Source organism: Dromaius novaehollandiae, chromosome 1 (assembly GCF_036370855.1).
Source record: "Dromaius novaehollandiae isolate bDroNov1 chromosome 1, bDroNov1.hap1, whole genome shotgun sequence".
NCBI classification, from domain to species: domain Eukaryota; kingdom Metazoa; phylum Chordata; class Aves; order Casuariiformes; family Dromaiidae; genus Dromaius; species Dromaius novaehollandiae.
This window is the reverse complement of record NC_088098.1, coordinates 78,992,655-79,013,516: the sequence shown is the minus strand read 5'-3', so window position 1 is coordinate 79,013,516 and position 20,862 is coordinate 78,992,655.

Genomic DNA, 20,862 nt, shown 5'->3' with positions numbered 1-20,862 from the left:
TTTTTTGGTTTGGGTTGAATGTAAGGAAGTCAAACTGACTTGGTCTTGTTTCTTCTGAAAATTATTCATCTTTTTTTAGGGTGCGTTTCACACAAACTGTTCCTATGCAGTCATACCTGCTATGTCTTGGCCTTCCTAGTAGATATGGTGACTTTCAGGTATATGGTTTTGATAGGTCAGCAGTCTTAAAGATTACTTCTTTGCTTCTTTATGAGTTTGAGATCTTTTTCCCAGTTATTATGTTATATATAAAGAAGGAAATGACATCAATCCTAATTATTTGATGCAAAGGTATTCTGTATTAGAAGTCAGTCTAGAAAGACTGCCAGGTCTTTCAGTAGATACGTGCGTTTTGTAACAGTGAGGTGCATACATACTAGAATGTTAATTACATGTAGTCAAATGAAGTGAAAATACCCTAACCATATATGACATAGTACATTTTGTGTGGTGTGTCATGTGATTTTATTTACTTATTTATTTTGCTTTACTAGCCAAGAAAAGCTTGCATCAGTGAAATCCTCATTCATCAATAGTTTCCAATGTATTTAGAGAATATTATTGAATATTGCACAGAGATTGACAAAAAATGTTTTGTCGAGCTGACAGTAAGGATTTGCAGCTAATACTCTTAAATGGGTCTGGTTCAAGTCATGTGATTGTCAGCTGCTCCTTGATGGTGTTCTTAATTCAGCAAGGTGCTCATGTCCATACTTGGCTTCAAGAATGTCATCACTGTCATTGACTTTGGTATGTCTAAAATCTCATTGCTTCTTCATTTCCATGTTAAAAAAAAAAAAAAAAAGGAAATGCTTGTTTATCACCTCTACAGTATTGAGCTTCTCCTTTTCATCCTTAGCAAAGTTCATGTTGTAGTGTTCATATCAAGTTATAGCTCTGCAGCATAGCCTGTTTTCCTGAATCTGTGGTCCAGTTGCACTATTAGCCATTTCTGTATCCCTCTACTAGTTTTCTGCCCTTCTTGCCAAGTGTTTCCATCTTGTGAAACACTATCCCCAAGCCTTCATTGCTAAGGGCCTTCATGGTCTATCTCATCATATCTGTCATGGATACATTTCAAAAAGCTCCTTTGTCCTAAGACTAGGAATGCCATTGCTTGTATCCCGATTATATATGTTTTGAAGAGAGCCCATGCCTGTTTCCATCTGTGCTGCCTCCTCTGTGTGGAAAATGCTCTCACTAGATTCCTTTGATCATGATGCTTACAAAATAGTCAGCCATAACTGGTACTGTTATACTGACTAGTATCTTAAAATATCTCATGCTTTATGATGCCCCATCTTTCCCACAGCCTGGGTAGTCACTGTACCCCTTGGTACATCTTGTACTGAAATACTTACTTTGATATGTTCAGTTCCGCTAAGTGGGGGTTTGCAAGCAAAACTGCATGCATGCAGGGCCAGGTCCCAGGGCATGTTTTTTGCCTCTAAAATGACACCATAAAAACACCGAGTTCTGCATTAGTTGAGTCCTTTAGTTCATTTCTTAGTTCATCTTAAAAGTAAACAGACAGGTTTTTTCCCCTAAATGCCAATCCTGTTATCTTGCTTTTTATGCTTCATCAATTAAAAAAATTCTGCTTATTGAATTCTTTCTGTGGTTATAATGTGCACTTCTTGTCTTGTAGATTTGCCCTGAAGCCACACACACCAAGCATAAAATGTGGGTCTGCAGATGTAGCTTAGGTAGCAGATGTGCTAATGATCCATGTACTAGAATAGACTCCTCTTTCTCCTTCAGCTGTACTAGCACTCTGGTTTTAAGGGGAGGAAAGACTAATACAATCTTCTTTTCTCCCTAATTCAGCTGACTTTTAACACTGAGAACACCATTCAATAGCATGGTGTCCTTTTTATATGATGCTTTATAAACACTGATGATTTTAACGTGAATTTAATTTACCTGAGTTACTCTTGGAAGTTACTCGACTTACATGTGCTATTTTATTGATGGATGCAGAATAACTGATTTATGAAAACACATGAAACTAAGGGGTAAATATATCTGCCCTTACCACACAGCAGCTAGAAGATAACTTTTCTCACGGGAGTGTTGTTATCCACTCTTAAAATCTAATACCTTCCTCCAAAGCATCTGGATCAGCTGCCTTCAGGGCTAGTGCTCTGAATCAGATGGTCTTACTGCCAAGGAAAATCAGACCATCTGATTCAGTGCTACCCCCAAAAGCGGCTGCTATGTACTATCTCAGCAAAGCTCTGCAAATATGTAGAGGGAGCTGCTGTGCTCTTGAGGTAAACCAGAGCGCACAGAAGTAAATAGGACTGCAAGTTTTAACTTCAGAAGACTCTGTAGGAAGACCATGATTTCATGCTTCCTTTCAGACTGCTAAGAAAAGAAGATTAGAAACATTCTGTACTCAAGGTTTCTAACAGGTACCACTATAGTTGCATTATATTCCATAGCTAGTCTTCCTATAAAATGCTCACTTTATAGAGTGTTCAGATTAAGTGTTCAAAAATCAAAGAAGCTTTAATTAGCACAACAATACTTCAATCCACTCAGCTTCCCTAACAGCTTCCTAAAATACCTCACATTTTATTCCAGTGAGAAGACAATAATGACTCTTGAATAGAAAGCTGTTATAGCCAGAAGATGAAAATGTAATTGAAGGTGGTATATTTGGGGACCTCCTCTCACTGGGTAGGAACACCAGTACATTTGGCTCTGAGTTTTGGTGAAGTTGTGGGTTGCCAAACAGCAGCTTTGCAGGGGAGCCTGCAATTGTCACTAGGTGCAATAGCAAGACCTGCATAAAAGGCTGCCAGATCTTTAAGAGGAGGACAGGCCTGTTGGGAGATGTGGTTTGTGGATCACCATTACCATCCTACCTGATTATCAGCACAGTGTGAGGAATGGGAGCAGGAAGTTCATTTGTATTCGGTCCACATAAAAGACCTGATATTTGACACCCAGATGCAATATGAATTGGGGTTTACTGTCAGATGGTTACCTGGGCTGATACCACTGAGGCAGCCTACAGTCACTTCAAAAGATTTAGTTAAAAATTTCTGAACTGTACAAGTGATAAGAGGGCTAATGACTAAGAGCTAAACAATCCAAATGTGCCTGCTAGAATGGGTATTTGTGCACCGAGGGTCCTCTGTCATTTCAGTCCTTGTATGAAGTATTTCCTATTGCTCACCTCAGTACCTGCAGATGAGTTCATTGGCAGGGTACAGTCACACTCTCTAGTGCCCACACCTACAACCACAGAGTCACAATCTCTTTTTACAGTACCTTTATTACCTTTGGTAGAGTTGCCTTTGCTTGACAAAGAATATCTAGGGCCTGAATCATGCCCCTTGCTTGGTCTAAGGCTAAATTTTATTAAAAATAATTCAGTGGCAAGAAAGGCAGAAGAAACAGTCAACCAAAAACCTAACTCTCCAGACAAGCCCTGGGAGGATTTTCCAGATTCTTCCTCCATGAGTTATAGACTTAAACAATTCTTTCCAGTTAGAAAAATCTAAATGTTTAATTTATTGAAGATTTAGCTCATTGCTGTTTGGTAATTCTGAACACAAATCTGAACTAAATTCTGTGTGAAGGAATATCTAGACTCTCATGACATTTAGCACCCTATATGTTCTTAATTGACTGTGGGAGTTGGGACTGCCCACAGAGGCCTGACAGTTGTCCTCCAGGTGGGATCACACAGGCATTGGTAGGTGTTCAGCTGTATTTTTGTCTTCTTTTGGTGACTTAGACCCTTTCCTTCTGTTTTCAGTGTGTGGCATTCATCTTCAATGCAGCAAAGCCAATTCCAGCTTACAAGGAAGGTAGTTTTCCATTGTTTCCTTTTCTAGTTAGCTGACTATCATTCTGAACTTCGCTTACTGAACTTTGACTGTTTAAATGACTTTTTGAGGCCAATAAATCATTTACAAATGCTCTTGAACTACTCGCAGAAATGCGTATTTCCTGTTACCCTGATATCTGCAGCTTCAGTTAATGTCATAAAGTTTGGTTATTTCTGTTGCAAATTGTTCCCCTGCCCCCAGAATTTGGAAAGGGCAAATGAATGTCTGCTGAAATGTTCTAGAAACCTGTTATGCTGGTTTCTTCTAAAGGTAGGGAATTTTTGAAATTGGCTTTTGCTGAAATTGAGTGATCTTGGCATTTTTCATTTGAGGAAGAATTAAAAAAAAAAAGAAGGATCTCTGTTACTTGGGATACATTCCTCTGGTGTGATTATTTAGATGATAAAAATGACAGGCCTTCCAAGAGAAGGGCATTTACTTTTAATGGGGTTTTAATGTTAACTCTTGTTGTATTTAATATTTAAATCCTGAAGTGGCTAAGATATGAATATTGCAGGAGCAGCCATTGGGTATGCACAGTAACTGCATGGTGTTCAGAAGGTAACGTCTCCGCAGAGGGGTGGCCATGCCATTATGGACTAACAGCCACAATGGGTCACTGGAGTGTAATAATGCATTTTCGTTGCAGAGCCAAGAGCCTGGTTAAGACCCAAAAGGTACCCTGGGTCATTGCTTCAATGAGGCAATGGTTCAATAAAAGAAAGAACTGCCCATAAGACTCCAAATACCGGATGAGAAATCTTTTTGCCTATGACAAAAGCACTGATCTGATATAACTTTGATTGTCCTGAACAAATTTGTTCAATAAATTGTGATGGATTTACATCTTCCCAGCAGACTTCATACTGCATTGGGTAACTTAAGTCATTTTGTCTCTAAATTTTAGCTCCTTTATCCTCTATGGCATTGTATATCTTCCTGAGTTTGAGGCATAAAACTGGCATGAAGAAGAACACTGTCATAGGGTCTGTTTTGTGTGCTGTGGCTGATTTGTAAGAAACACCATGGAATGTTGTGATTTAGGTGAAATTTGTGTTGCTGAATGCTCTGAGAGGTCTGAAGATTTGGTATTGAGACCCTGAAGCTGCTGATTCAGTACTTCTGAGGTGATGTTGAACTGCTTTCCAACATGGCAGTCAGAAGCATGCTCTCAGCACTTGGGATGAGAAGTGCAGTAATATGTGGTTGTCACTAAAGACTATGGTGTCTCCCTGGTGTGTGGACAGAACTGGAGTTGTGCTCTGGTCTAGTTTGGCATGGTGTCTGTTTGCCCTTTAAATATTTCATTTGTTCTTCTAGTCGTTTGGTAGCATTCTAGGGTGCTGTTAAAAAAACAGCTGTATTTTGTCTCAGAAGTAGCTGCATTTCCACAATGGAAAGGTGTAGCTTGTGTGTCATTTTATTAAACTGATAAGGAGTTTTGGGAATGTTCAGGATGGCATGTGCTGTGTTAAAATAGGGTATCATAATGTATATATCAGAGGATATTAAAAAGCAATCTGAAACTCTGTGGTAGTCAGTCTCTTCAATTATTAATTAAAGGTAGTAAATGGAAGCTGGCTATCGCTGCATAGTATACAGCTACTATTGCTAAAGCATATTCAAAGCATGCATTCTATATGACAGTGCTGTGATGTATTTTTCCTGGTTTTCAAATATCTGTGTTGTAATCCATTTTATGGCACTTTAAAAAGGCTGTTGAAATCCATCAACTTGAAGAGCTCCTTCAGAACAGATCGATATGTCTACACAATACCACATCATGCATTGGAATATATGTGATTGGAAGACAGGCAGCAGAATGGAGAGGGTTGATGTTCTGATTTTTGTGTCTCTTTTTGGAAATACCTTTTAACGTCTTTCTTCTAAGAGCTGGACAAAAAAATGAACGTGAAGAATGTGGGAACTGAAACTTCTCTGACTGTGTCTTGTGCAGCTCTTTGCAACTACATAAAATGAAAAATGCCCTGGTGCAAATTAGTGTAACTTATTCTTCCGAACTAGTCAGCTGAAGATCTTTCTTTCCCATTCATCTATGATAGCTTTTTACATAGATAAGAGCTCTTGCAAGGCCAACAGGAAAGAATCTTGCCTGTCAGGTTTCACTGTAGGATGATAAATAGAAAAAAGCCCTGTCTGTTACAGGAGAGATGTGCTAAAGTCACATCAAAGTACTTTTTAATGAAATGGTGTTCTGTGACTCTGGATAGTGTTTTATGATCACATGAAATATACGCTTTAAGATAATAGAATGAAAAGTGGGAGGCAAGGAAATGTATACATGAACATCCTTAATTTTGCCCATAGGCCTTATAACCACAATGCTGTTTACATTTTTCTCTTTTACTGTGCGTAGGTGTGAACTTAATTTGGTACGTTTTATGGAAAATTAATCTGATATCATCTAAGGTACAGGAGAAAAGTCAACTTTCATGCAGACATTTACAGAGCAAGCTAACTTGTAAAGTTCTACCCTTCTGTAGATGATTTTTAATACCTCTCTTATAAAGCTGTTGTAGCAGTATCAAAAGGTGTGATTTACTATAGTGGAAGGTAATATGCTCCAGGCCTGATCTGCATGTATGCAAGAGCATTTTTGTTGTACTTCTCTCTAAAACCTCTCACTGATAACTATTTTTCACATTGTAAAATTTCAACTATCATACTTTAAATCTGTTGGTGTATCTTACTTTGTGCAGAACATTGGTAAAAAACATACCAGTAGTTTTTGTTACAGATAGAGAAGCCACGTGCACTTGAGAAGTTTGCCAGCATAACAGTACCGCTGAATCTTCCGTAGTGCAGACTAAACTGTACTAAAGCTTATGCCCAGCTTTAAGGCATCTTACACTCCATGGTGATTTGAAACACTCATGAGCAGTGATGATGATGAAGCAATTGAAATAGCTGGAACTTTTCAGTATATCATGGCTGTTAGGAGGGTGCCTGCTCCTCTCCTTCTCATAGGAAGTTATCAAATGTATCTGATGCTTTTTTTTGGCTTGTTTTTGGGGTGGAGGAGGATTCAGTTTTTTACCAGCTGTCTTGAGACACAAATGAGCTCTTTAAACTTTTAGAAGGAAGAAGTATTGTGAAATTGTAACAGTCCCAGGATGCAGGAAAGCACTAGTGCGTATGAGCAAGCACCTTGTTACTGCCAGTTCTAATGACCATCCCCGTTAGGTCTGGTCACATAATTTTACAATCACAACAGAATCTAAATCTGTTTAAAACAACTGAAACCTTGCTGCACGGAATCCCATGGGCAGTTTGGGCCACTTGGTCTATGTTCTAAATCTTCTGAGGTTGTAAGGGGAATGGCAGAACCTGCCAGGGCCCACTCTATGGGGTTGGTTGAGACTGCATTTCCTCATTTTCCAAGAGTGATGAGGACAGAGTGAAATCCCTGTGTATCTGTAGCTGGGCAGGGACGTAGATGTAGGACCAACTAGATGCTCAGCCAGTTTAAAGGGGTTGAGTCCAGTGAAGCCAGTGGCCCAGGGAGATTACCAGTGTGAGGTAAGCTAGCAGGCATCAGCCATAAAATTGTAGTACAAAAGCAGCTTATGGCAGCAGAGGGCAACTGAGGGCATTTGTCTGTGAATACCCATGCATTTGAGAGCTGATCTTTCCAAGTGCCCTAAATTCCCATTGAATTCAGCACCTCTTAATATGTTACCAAGCAGGAATTATATTAACAATGACAAGTGGAAAAACAGTAGCTTCTGTGGTTCAAATGATGCTCTGCAGTTAGTTCAGATAAAACCTGTGTGTTTATTTTTTCACTTAAGACAGGGCTGTTGGGGTGAAGTATCAAGTAAAATGGTTCCCTGGGTCCCAGGGTGTGACTACACTAAACATATGAGTAAAACAAGGATATATATATATATATGTATATTTTTCATGAGCTTGGTGATTAGTGTTTAAAATAAAACCCACTCTGATTATTTCTATCCAGTAGCATCTGGAATAAGGCCGGTGTTTTATGGATAAATGAGAGAAAAGCTCTTCACCTCATTTTGTTTACAACCTGTGTGAATAAGACATTTCTGTGGAAGCTGACATTGTGAATGACAGGGAAACAGAGGCTAAAAAAAAGAAAGGTCTTGTTATTTGTCATTTTTATGAACTTTTCCAGTTTAATCCTCTTTATGGGATTTATAGAAGATAGGTTTACTCTTTGCTTTACTTTTTGTTTCAGCGTTTCTGTTGAGTAATGACATGATGTTCAATAGAAGCAGTAGGATGCTAGTCTTTTTATGGGTCTGCTAGGAAATGGATTTGGTAAATGTCTCTCTGCTCATAAATATTGCACACATGCACTCTAATCTACTGATAACATGTGACTAGATTACTCCCTACCCAGTAATTCTTTTAGCCCTCACCGTCTTTAGTATGCATAGCTACATTAAAAAAAGGTCTACAAACACACAGTTAAACACACATGACCAGAGTGACAATCTTCTCTGCTCTGAGAAACTTTTGGTAGAAAACTCTGGTTCCAGAGAGACAAGGAAGTTAACCACAAGTAGATACTCGTAGCAGTTTTGTCTCTTAGCTCTATTTTAAGTCCCTGGCTCTCTCATTGTCTGTGAAACTCAGAGAACATATTACAGCACCTCCATACAGAGAGGTCATTCAAAAATGTGTGGCTTTGATGCTGTCCTGTGCACTGAGGGGAAAATTACATCCTAACGCCCTGTCTGATTTGATTGGGCAGTAGAGGCCTGTTAAAAAGACAAATTCATTCTTCCTTAGACTCTGTTTCATTCAGCAACTACCACTCCAGACTTGGGAATCTCATTACCATCTTAGCTCCATATTCCCAACTGCAATGAGTTGTGAGACTGAAGTGGTAACAGTTTACTGCCTCCATCACTGCCCAACTTCAGAGTTATTGCCCATGGAGATATAGATGCTGATGATCAGGTCTCTAGGGCACAGAGGATTTCCTTGTGCTTAGTGTGGGCTTCTGAAATTCAGCCTGCCCTATGAGCAGAAACAGGGCAATGGACAGGTGACTAGGATTCCTTTATTGCTGATACAAAGTTGTGCAACAGGTCACCTCTTTAATCATTGCAGTTGGCAAGCAGCTTGGGGGCATTAAATCTGTATCCCCAGGACATAATGAACAAGCTGGCAAGGGCTGTCAGCACACATGAGTTGCTGTGGGACACAGCTCCCCATCCTCATTTTGTACTGGAGAGGACAAACGACTAGGAACCACTCCCAGCACTCTCCTCAATTTTCCAGGAGTGTCATAGCTGTTGATAGCTCTTGGCCACATGGAGGTTTTGGTATATGGCTCATGGTGTCAAGAGAGTTTTATTCTCTAGGATGGTGAAAAACAATGTGGTATAAAGAGCAGTTTTATATGACACCCTGTTCCTTCCCCTTCCCCTTGTTCCCATTTTCAGAACTGGTGTTATCTGTGAATTTTTCCATAGGCTGTGGTATTTATCTTTTCTCAGAGGGCAGAATGTGGTTTTGCCAACTGAGATCACAGGGCTTTGCCCTCATCCTAATCTTGTACTTTCTCTGGGGTTTGGATGACTTGCAATTGGTTCAGGTCATGCCAAACTCCAGGCCAGTAGGGAGGTATCATTGCTCTGGGGCACAGGGAAGTGTAGGTTAGTAGCAGGAAGCAGGGAAGGAAAGTATAATGCAGAGAAGACAAAGCTGGTTTACTTTTTTCTGCTTGCACACATTGGTTTTCTGAGGACAATGAGAGCTGTACTTAAAGTTTTATGATATGGTAGGAATTATTATGCTACCTCCCCTAGTGCTAAGAAACTATGTTTGCCATTCTACTTGCAATCTTTAAACAACAAGCAAGTGTAGTTATCAGGAAATCCAGAATGGGGAACAGTGTTACTTCCATTTGTTTTGGGCTGGACATTGAAAGCGGGTATATTTTGCTCAGCAATAGTGTGGTCGCTGTGGATTCAGACAGAACCGTTTGGAGGCCCATCTATATGCACAACATGCCAGATCATAAGCTCAGTGTCTGTGTTCATGTGTGGCTGGTAGTCCAGTAGTCTGTCTATTTAGTACCGGGTGCTGCAGAGGAAGGTGCAGAAACCCCAGAGAATGTAGGTGTAGGATAAGCTAAGCAAGCACATATATGCTCATATGCAGTCTCATCCTGATTTCAGGTACACAGAGATAGCTTTAAAACCCAAAGGATGATGTTCAGTGTCCCTTCCAAAAATTAAACTGGTAGTTATAATAACCAGAGATACTCTTGACATTTTTATATATATATATATATCCATCCTTTTAGAAATATTTCTTCCTCTGAAGGTCAAGGCAAGAACCAAAATGCAAAGCAGAGAGGCAGTCTTTCATGTTTCTGCTCAAGTAATCATTAGTCATGTGGGCCAGACCCATCTGATCCACTTCTCATCTCATCCTGGAGGTAACTGGTTCTATTCACTTGAGAAGAGTTTGTGCTGTGCAGATATACATATGTGAAGAGATGTTAATAAGATAAGAGGAAAGATGCTAATTCTGGGAGTAGAGGTTCTCAGGTTTGGACTTCTGATGGACCAGCGGTCTGATCAAACCTGCTAGATCTTGTATGCATATTGTATGCAAAGAGGCTCTCAGGTAGGGGGAACTGCCGGAACTCCATTGATTGACTCTGAGTTTTGCCAGTTTACAGCAGATGCAAATTGGTCTGGTGATTTCAGGGGCAAAATAGGTTGGAAAGAGGAGGAGGGAGATGGGTGTGTAGGTTATTCAGCAAGCATTCTCACCCTTTCAGTATGCATACACATGTACACTAATTATTGGTTACAATATAAGTTTGAGATAAGCACATCTGAATATATAAACATAGTCATGTAGTATTCCACTAGTTGTATGCCTGTCCAAAAATTTCATTTAGAAAAGAATGCAAAAAGCCTACACATTTTCTGATAGGATCAGGGTGGGAAGATACTCCAAATCAGCAAAATATACCCTGTATATCAGATGGCTCATTCCAGAAGCTCCTGACTGTTGAGCATTATGGGAAATGTAGGCTGACCAGGGCACCCAAACTAGAGAAGATAACAGGAGCAAGTGACTCACAGATGATGTGTCAAGACATGTTTGTAGAATTACAGGTGGAGGATTGAAATCTCTTGGCATTGGAGAGGATTTAGGAAAAATTGGTAGTGAAGGACATGGGCTGATCTGCTGTAGTAAGTGTAATGGCATCAGATACTAACGATGGTTATGCTGTTGCATAGCCAGAATTATTCCACTGGTTGTGCTACCCTATATTTACAATGCAGTTGGTGGAACCATAACCAAGCATGTCACTTTTAAGTCTGCTGCCTCCTTTGAAAATGTCAAATCACTTCAAAGCCTTTATCCACACTGTTTGGTCCAACTTGCTTGAGTTGGAATCAAAACATGGAGGCAAAGCTGCTCTTTCCCTCACTGTACCAGATGGATGGTGCTGACAACATTTCTACCCTTAGGCAGTGTGAAGCACGCCTCCCAGGGTAGACTGTGCTTGGATGTCCTGGCAATGTCTTAATTATTTGTATTTGCTGTTTTCAATAACTGTTGATTACTACTGTGTTGGATTCAGGCAAACTTTGAAACCTATATTCATCATACCCTGAGGACACAGTGGAAATTTCACTTTGAGTTGATGGTAGTGTGAAGTAGATGCTGCCACTGTGAAAATCCAGGAAGAGAATGAGGCCAAACTCTGCATTGAAATACACTGTTATAAATCAGTGATGTCTTCATTTTAGTAAATTGTTGTTCATAATGGAGAACATAGCCAGGTTTATAGTCTGGGAATTTTGTCCTCAACTGGGACTAGAAGTCTGTAACTTGGCAGGATAAGAAAAAATGAAGACTTAGATTCTTCTGATTTAAAGAAGGCTTTTGACCTGAAATCTGATTTCCAGAAGTCATGGAAGGAGGGATGTGGCACTTTTTCTTTTCCTTTTTTTTTCAGTTATAGATGTTCTGGTGCTAGTGTAAGAGTCTGAGTAAACAAAGAAGAGATCAAACTGGTTTGGGGTGACATGAAGCAAGGGTGTGCCACTGAACTTGCAATGAACCATTGCTTCCCTGCTTACAGAACCAAAGAAAGGAAGAGGCAAGAATCTTTGACCTAAAGGTACATATTGAAAGCTTTCTGTCCTGAAACATTGATGGTCTCACAAACCAGCTGCTAAAGCAGAAGAAAGAGGAGCTTTTTGCTTTCCTCAGTTGGTTAAATTCCAGGGGTATAATCTCATCTTGGGAAAGCTGGCTGAGAAGCTTTTTGAAACACACAAAAACTCAAGCTGGTTAAAATAGAAACTTTTTCTTTTCCCCCAAATGTGTCAGCAAAAAGCAGAGCTTTCTTTTTGAGCGGAGAAAAATAAAAGAATTTTGACCTCAAAACTTTTTAGCAATCATGCTTTTGGGGGCTAAAGGAGTCTGGGAACTAAACTAAAAAAAAAAAAAAAAATAGCAGACTTCACTGTTGCGATCTCCTCAATCTGTAGAAGTCTTTACCAGTGCAATTGATTCTTAACAAATCTGCTGCTCCCTGTTCCTCCTTCCCTACCAGAGAAGGTGATTGTGAAACAAGCACAGCTTCTCCAGAGGGTACTGTCTCTGACAGCTCCACTCTGGTTACATCTTTCTCTCATTGCATGGGGCGAGAGATCAGAGCTTTGTCATGTAGAGACAGGAATATAACTTACTGGAGGGTCAACAGTGGAGTCTTGACTCTAGATATGTGATCAGAACAGATTAGGTGCCTGCTAATGGGAATCCTATCTGTATCGTGATTTGAAATGAAAAAATCCAATGTTCCATGAATTCTTGCTTGCTCATTCTAGAGGGCAATTTCCTCTCACACAAGAGTAACTCCTCATTCATACCTCTGAGGATCCAAGTCCAGTCCTTTGGTCATGGGACATTTGAGTTCCCAGTTGCACTGGTTTCATATGAGAGACAAAAAAAAAATGCATCTCTTGCCATTCACACATACTCAGAAGATGTTTCATCCTGAGAAAACATGCCATCCTAAACTTCCTTTTCCCTAGTATCTTCTTACTGTGACTTTTCCCTGTATTATGTGACAGTTCATTTCCCACACTGCTCTTTGGTTCTTTCCAGTGCATGACATACGTCTATCACTTTCATTTGCTTTTTTATTTGGGCTCTACTTAACCTTCAGTATGACTGTCTGGATCTCTGGAAGGAGGAGTGGGACAAATAAAATTAAAGCAGACTGACGGGGAGAAATAATTTCTTCGTAATTCCTAGAACTCTTGAAGTCTTTTTGTTGCACTTGATTGAAATTGTTGCAGGTTGCTGATATGTTTTCAATACAGTTGAGCCCAGAAATCAGTGCAGTAATTTGAGGTACAGTCTCTCTGTATGTCTGTGCAGCGTGTTTACACAATGCCAGCTGAAGCATCCCTACCACCTTGCTATTTACAGCACTATGTAGAAATGGACCTTATGTCTGCAGAGAGGCTGCACCTTAAATTAATATGTTGACTTCTGGGCACTTCAATTCTGATGCAGCTGTACAACTGATTCTGGAGCTCCTTGATGAAGTGGGTATCTCTGTTCACTGCTGCATTCCCCAGTGTAGACAACCCAAGAGGAATATTGTCAGCTTGGCCATATCAAATCACAGAGCTTATGAACAATCTGTGAATATTGCTAATCCCAGATCTCTTGACACTTTCTTCTAATCGAGCTACTCTGTTCCCACTGAAACCATTAGCCTCTGTTTGTGGTTCCTCTGTATTTTGCACTGTTATTTAATACCCACTCCATGAGATACTTCCGATGGCTTTGCTGATGGGGTAGTATTTTTACACTCAGTTTGCATAAGTGTGCTTGGCCACAGCAGTAAAAGGTTGTGGAGAATTGGGTCCAAATTGACTTTTGCCATTGAAGGCCACAAAAACAGGACTGAGCTGCCATTATTGCAAATTCAAACTGATTCTCCCCTCCAGGGCCTAATTTTCAGCCCCTTATTATGTCAACTTCTTTTGAAAATAATGGGTCTGTTTATTATTGATATACTGGTCACTGCAAAATCAGACCTCCTGATTACCTTGTGGTATTTCCATGTTGGTTTTCACAGCTGCTGTCTGACTCTGATTTCTCTGTGCATTCTGAGTTCTCTTGCTGTCCTGCTGAAGCTACTTCATTCCATTGATATCAAGATATTTGCACTGAAGTAACTTAGAAGCTCTTATTGCATTCAGTGTTTTGTTAGTGCTGTCTGATAGAGTGCAGTCCATTGTTACTGTTCATTCATGAAATTATACTTGGTTTTCAACCAATTGATTATGTCTAGGTTAAGTTTCAAGCATTATTTTTGAGATACTTAAGTGCTTTGCTGAAAACTGCATCTCCTGTCTCCTTATGCTCATTCATTTTGTTTGTCTGTCAGAATATATAATCAAATCTTTCTAACAAGTCTTTCAGGTCCCCCCCCTCCCCAAATAAAACTATGGTGTAAGTCCCCTGGCATCATCTCAGAAGTGTGGTCTCCTTTGGGTTACATAACTGCAGGTCCTGCTGGCTTCAGGAGAGGCTACACAGTGCAACTGAAGGAAGTTATATCCTCACAGTTTGCAGCTTTCCTTTGATTATTGCATTCTACTGAGAATGGGGAGGCAGGACTCGCCTGGGTGTTCCTTTCACTTTTAGAAGGACTTGTATTGCATTTTCTGCTCCTGGTACTCAAATCTCCTGAACTTTTGCTCTGTCTTTCTGTGATGCTCTTAAAATAATACTCTGGAATAAACTTCTGGAAGTCGTGTGGCAGTTTCCATGAGAATGATGCAGATTGGCCTAAGCAGAATTACCAGTTCGTGTTAGTATGAGATAGCCAAATGGTCCTTGTAAATTCTGGGTATCCTACAACACTGGAAAACAGTGATCCCTTGGAAACACTGTTGGAGACACCCTGTTCTTCAGTGCCTTACTGAAAATGTTGCCTGTGAATACTAACTATTTCTTAAAAACACATGACTACACATTCACAAACCCATGAAATCCCAATTCCTGAACAGACCTTCTGATAATATTAAACTTAGAACCAAATTAGGTCATATTTAACAGGACCATTACAGCTGTATGTCCTATATAAGCCTTTGAAAATGTAAGGGCATGGTGGTGTGTTAGTGTGGATGTTTGATAGACGAGGATGGAAACTCTCTGAAAATGGGATGATTTTGAGATGGAAGAACATCTCTGTGTAAGGTATCCAGTGATATTACTGAGGTTCAGGCAGGACACTAGGGAAGAAAAAAAATCACCAGGTGGGTAGTTCAGCACTGAAATGAGTCATCCAGAGAGTGTTGGAAACTCCAAACTTTGAAATTTTTTTTGGCTAAAGAAAGTCACAGCTGACCTGACCTGGCATTGCTGATAGTCCTGCTCTGAGCAGGAGGTTGGTCTAGATGACTTCTAGAGGTCACTTCCAGCCAATGTTTCTGTGTTGAGAATAGATGCTACATGACTAAAAAGACACAGGTGAGAAGGAGATGACATGGATCCCTTTGAGACTCATGGAGCTGCAGCTTGTAGCTCAGAAATCTGCTTGTCTATCTTTTGCATGCCAGTAATGCAGCAACCCTTGAAGTTGACTTGCAGGAGAAAAATTAGGCTGTGGGACTAGCTAGGGGTAAAGGGACAGGTGAACGATGAGAACTACAATGTTGTGCATCTTCCAGTCTCTCCTGGTGCAGAGAGGCTGTGCCTTGGTTTGCACAAACTGCTTCAGGCCAGGGACTGCTGCAGCAGTGAAAGAAGAGAGGTATAAATGATATGCAAGAGAAGTATAAGTGCTCTCTGCCGTATTCCTATACTAGGGAGAAGTTTCCACTCCCTTCTATGTACTGTGTTCTTCCACTGTGTGCAGTTTGTGTTCCTGAGCTGGATGAAAGGATTATGGTCTGCTACCAAGGATTTTACTGCTGCTGCATGTGGGAGTGTGGTCACCTCTGTTCTGATGGGAATTTTTATTATACTTTTGTTAAGAAAGTTGAGCAAGTAGGTGAAACTAAAATGGCAGGCAGACATTTGTCATTTCGAAGTGAACATGATTCTTGAAAATGCAGTTTGAATGCACCAGGGTATCCAGAGGTGACACAAGTGCTGAGGAGCTGAAACATCCTCCCATCCTCACCAGAAAGGACACACTGCACCAGTGTAGCCCATCCATGGCTGCCAGTGCTGTACTGAGACTTCAGAACTGCCAAAAGCCTGCCATCCCAGCCCCACTTTGTCCTTACTCTAGATAGGGCTGAAATGCTGCTCGCTGCCTACAGAATCGCTGTTTTGCCCTCGTGTGGAAAGGTCTAAGCACAGTAGCCCTGGTTCAGCAGAGCACTTAACTGGAGCAGATCAGCATGAGTCTGCCGTGGCTCTAAGGGCTATGCTTTACTCCCTTGCCATCCCATTTCTCCTTTGTCTGTAAGTGCCTCAGTAGTTTGTCTCTCAGTGGTTTCCTTCAATGCACCTTACCTTCAGCCTTAGCTTTGCGTTTGCCCACTCAGACTACTTTGGGGCAAAGGATTTATGCTCTCCAGAGGTCATTTTGGGAACGAGGATGCAGACAATAGTCACATCTCCAAGTGTGCAGTGGGAGCAAGCTCAGATACTGTGAAGATATTACAAGAACCTAGAAAGAAGACAATGCTGCATCTACTCCTTGAGTCAAAAGATTTATCTCCATGATCATTTGCAAATGTCCTCATAACCATTTAATGGACAAACTCTAATGATTTGTTTAGATCATTACCATGGGAACACAAATTCATGTATCTCATTTATATGCATGGTCCCCATAAGGCTTGCTGGAATCACTGTTAAGTATTAACACAGTTTTCTTGACAGTAGATTCCCAGTTTGTTTCACTTGTAGAAAAGCTTGTGCTTTCCTAAGTAAACTGTGTTGAGATGAAGTCTTTTGGTGGAGTCACAGCAGTGTGCAATTTGACATTGGTGTTCTTCAGTGCTTCCTTAGACTAGCAAATATTCATTATTCAGTTTAAACAACAAAGTGGGATCAATTAGAGAAGAGCAGATACTGTTGCAAGGCAGCTTATGTGGAAAAAGTGTATCTATTTTTTAAGTATTCTGTGGGTTTTAATTGCCTAAAAAAAACATTTTGTGAAGATTTCCAAAGGGAGGTCAATGTTTGTTTCTACTATGTTTAGTCTGGTAGTATTAATGGACAGAGTTTTCAATGTTGTTTTCTGCTCACCCTGTTCTGCTTCCCTTGCTGCCTGTGGCAATCCCAGAGGAGAGTGAGGTTCAAGCAGCTGAACAGGTTCAAAAATTCCACTTTCTGTGTCTCAAGCTGGGTGACTAAAACTGAAGCACCGGAAAGGGGGTGGCATTTTTGAAAATTTAGCCCTATTAACTGTCTGTCCTGACTGTGCAGTTTCTTTGCAAAAGGTCAGTGAGAGCTTGAAAAAAAAGAAAAGATCTGAGGGCCTAAGCAACCTGATGTAGTTTTGAAGCTAGCCCTGCTGTTGATTGAACTGGAGACCTCAAGAGGTCTCTTCCACCACAGATTATTCTGTGGTTTTCTTCTTTTCTGACTATGGTGAGTGTGACATGTGGCACCTCATAGTAACAGCATCTGCATGATGATTTATCTCAGCTCATCAGTCAGACACTCTCTACAGAGCTGGGCTTTAGCCATCTTCTTCTTCTGATTTAAAACAGAGAATAAGCATGATACTTTTCACATTTTGCTTGTCGACACTGTTGCCATCTCTTAGAATAGTCCTCTTTTGGTGAGCCATTCTTATGTCCTTTTTCTAGTCATTGTTGAGGCCCAAATTCTTTGATAACATTTGGGATTGTCAGTGCTAGGGTCATGAGGGGCAGAGTGGCCAGCTGCTGATTTTGGATGTACAGATAATTTTCAAGATGTCTAAGTGAGGCTCCTATGCTGGAGATAGTCCATATAAGCAGTAGCAGAGCTGTTTTGGCATCGGGACTGTTGAGTAATTTGAACTGACTGTGGGAGAAAGTAGATAAGCAGATGCCTGAGATCACTGTTACCAAGTCACTCTTGATTTGGCTTTATATTCAGACTTTTTTTTTCCTCTTCCCTCTCAGTGCAGTTGCCATTCCTGCTCAAGTTCTCTGGATGCTTCTGGCTTTCTCCCTGTTGGCTTTCTGAGGTGTGGGGTTTCTATCCTATGGCTTTCAGCCATCTGAAGATTTTGGTATTTTGAGCCCAAGCCAGAACTTTTTCTATGCTTTCTCTGTATCCTTATTTACAATTCCCAGCTACCTCCTGTGCTTGGTATCAGCACCCAAAGTGTACTAATAAGCCTTAATTGCCCTGAACAGCCTCACCTGTGGCATCCACCCACACACCTGATGCACACAGAGCTCTATTTAAGCTCAGGTCTGGGCAGCTAGACTCTGTCTGAATTATGTTACAGGTATGTGTGTCCATAGTCCTGGCTTCTGGTATCCTGGATTACTGACTGCAACAGTCAGACATGGAAGTGGTTTCTGATTGATAGTGCACAGCCTCTAGCTCTGTATCCAACTCTGTGTTGCTGGAGACAGATGTTCCACCCTTTGGGATGTACTCTACAGATCACTGAAGTCAGCCAAAGTTGTCATCATCTTCCCTGAGATTTAGATGAGGCTTCAGAAGAAGGAGCTGGTCGGTTTTGTCTGTAATAAGTGAGACTGCAAGAATCTATTGGGGTTGGAGGGCAAGATCCATTGGGTTACCCTTTATGGTATGGTTTGTTTTGTGTACTAAGCACTGGCAGTGTCTGAAGAGAAGACTCCTGAACAAAACCTGGAAAGAAGAGGTTATATGGCTTCAGCTCTGTTGTTACCTCAAACTCCCTGCCACATCTTTGCCCTGTAATGGTACCAGAAGGTGATGTAATCCTTGTATTGATAACATTTTTGAGACATAGAATGAAGGGTTTTGGCTCCTTGTGGCTACTAACAGACTTCTCAAGCCAGAGTAGCTGTAGTAATTTTTGTCTGCTGGCTCAAGTCCAATGTTTACACTTTCCCTAATTAAATACCACCATCACCCCTTGGCCCCATGATGCTGTTTCTCAGGGGTATATTCCCTTTCCTGTCATAAAGTGTTTTTTCACTTGATAGCCTAGTTAAGCAGCTGCTCTCTCTTATCAGATAAGTGGGTTTCTGTGGTGGATGAGATTGCAGCTGCTTACAGTATGCAAAGCACTCTGGGATACTTCAAGATGAAAAGCTCTATGTGATTGGTGGTTGCTACAAGTGTTGGGTGTTCATCTGTCATCTACCCACTTCAGTTCACAAATGACTCTTTTCCCCTGATTTTGTTGTCTGAAAAGCGGATTCGTTGCCCGGTGTGCAATGAGCCAATAATTACACACTCAGGAGAGACATTTGTTTATTTATTTCAGAGTTGCGCAAGCCTGGGTGCTCAGTGGTTTTCCACAAATCAAGCACCCCCCCCCCCCCCCAATTTTTCAGGTAGCATTTATACAATCAAATTTGCCATGTTTGTGACTTCCTTCCTCTTATTTGCCATATTTGTGACTTCCTTCCTCTTTTACACTGATTGGTTAATGATTTCTTCACATTTCCCTGGGTCCCACCCCTGCTTCTCAAGGTCCTGGTCAATTAATTAACACTGCCCCAGCTGGGTCAGTAGGTGTTATCTTCTAAGGCCCTGAGGAAGAAGACATAATCCAGACCCCTTAATCATCACTGTTTTAACAGTGAGAGGAAGCTTTTTGCTTCCTAAGGTCTTGGCGCCCAAACAGGCCTTATTTCTCAGCCTTGGCATCCTCCCTTTCGGAGAGTGGGGCACAGGAATGCAGACTGCTTGTAACTCCCTTATCTTTCCAGCCTGCACCAGCTCTGAGGCCTTTTCTTAACGAACTAGGAGCGCGGCCTAGGGCTTCAGCAAATTTAGCTACTTATGCTAAGCAAGTGTGCGGCTACTCATGCTAAGCAAATTCTATCTAAGATAGAAGTTATCCAAATCTACCTACTTCAAACATTCTTTCTGAGCTTCTCAGGGTTGTCTTGTAACAATTTCACTGTTAGCTAGGACATGCAAGCCTTGTGACTTTGAAGGAGGAGAATAGAAGAGTTTTTGCTGCTAATGTTGTTCCCTGGAGCCCCAGAAAAGAGGCCAGCTTTGTGTTGTTGATCAAGACAAGGAACATCTGTTCCTGGCCTACAGGAGCAGAAAATATGACTGTCTCTCCCTAGCTGAGTGGGTCTTTTTTACAGTGTGCTCTCTGATGGTGAGCTTCAATAGCTTGCTGGCTTTATATCCATGCTACTGGTGGTAAACACAGTTAAGCTATTTTCTGTTACTTGTTGGAATGGAATATTGTTTGGGGGGAGGGAATGTTAGAGACTTGCAAATGACGCTTAATCTGGTAACACGCAGGAGATCCAGGAGATATATCAGCAGATATTACCCCCTCCCTTCGCTGTTAAGTTTTGGAGTCTTTGTGCTGAGATGTCAGGAATCAATATGAAAGATGTTTTTGTTTTATCTTACTATATTTATGCCTTGCATACAATAGAAGTTGCTAAATTTGGAATGGTTGGAGCATGTGGGGATGCTGATATCTTATATTTAGCTTGATCTGTCAGTTATACAAGCATCTGTCAAAGAGGCAGCAAATGGCAGAAAATTCTAATAGGGTTCAGAAGAAAAAGAACCAAAATCTTGGTTATTGGGGACAGGGTATGCTTAGGAGTGAAACATACTCATGAAAAATGCCCATTTTCAGGATAGGAGAAAGTTAGATTCTAACCTGTCATGACCTGCTAAGTTCTAGGATGGTGGTTATTTAATGTTTAAAAACTGAGATGGCTCAACAGTGTTACTTGAGGTCTGTTGGTTCTAGGACCAGTACAAAGATCTGTGAAAGCATGGTCCTTAGTCCAGAGAGGTCTGGAACCTAATGGCTAAGTGTATATCCCTATGTCTGCAGCTGTTTGAGTTCTAAAGCTGAAAAATATTTTCAGCT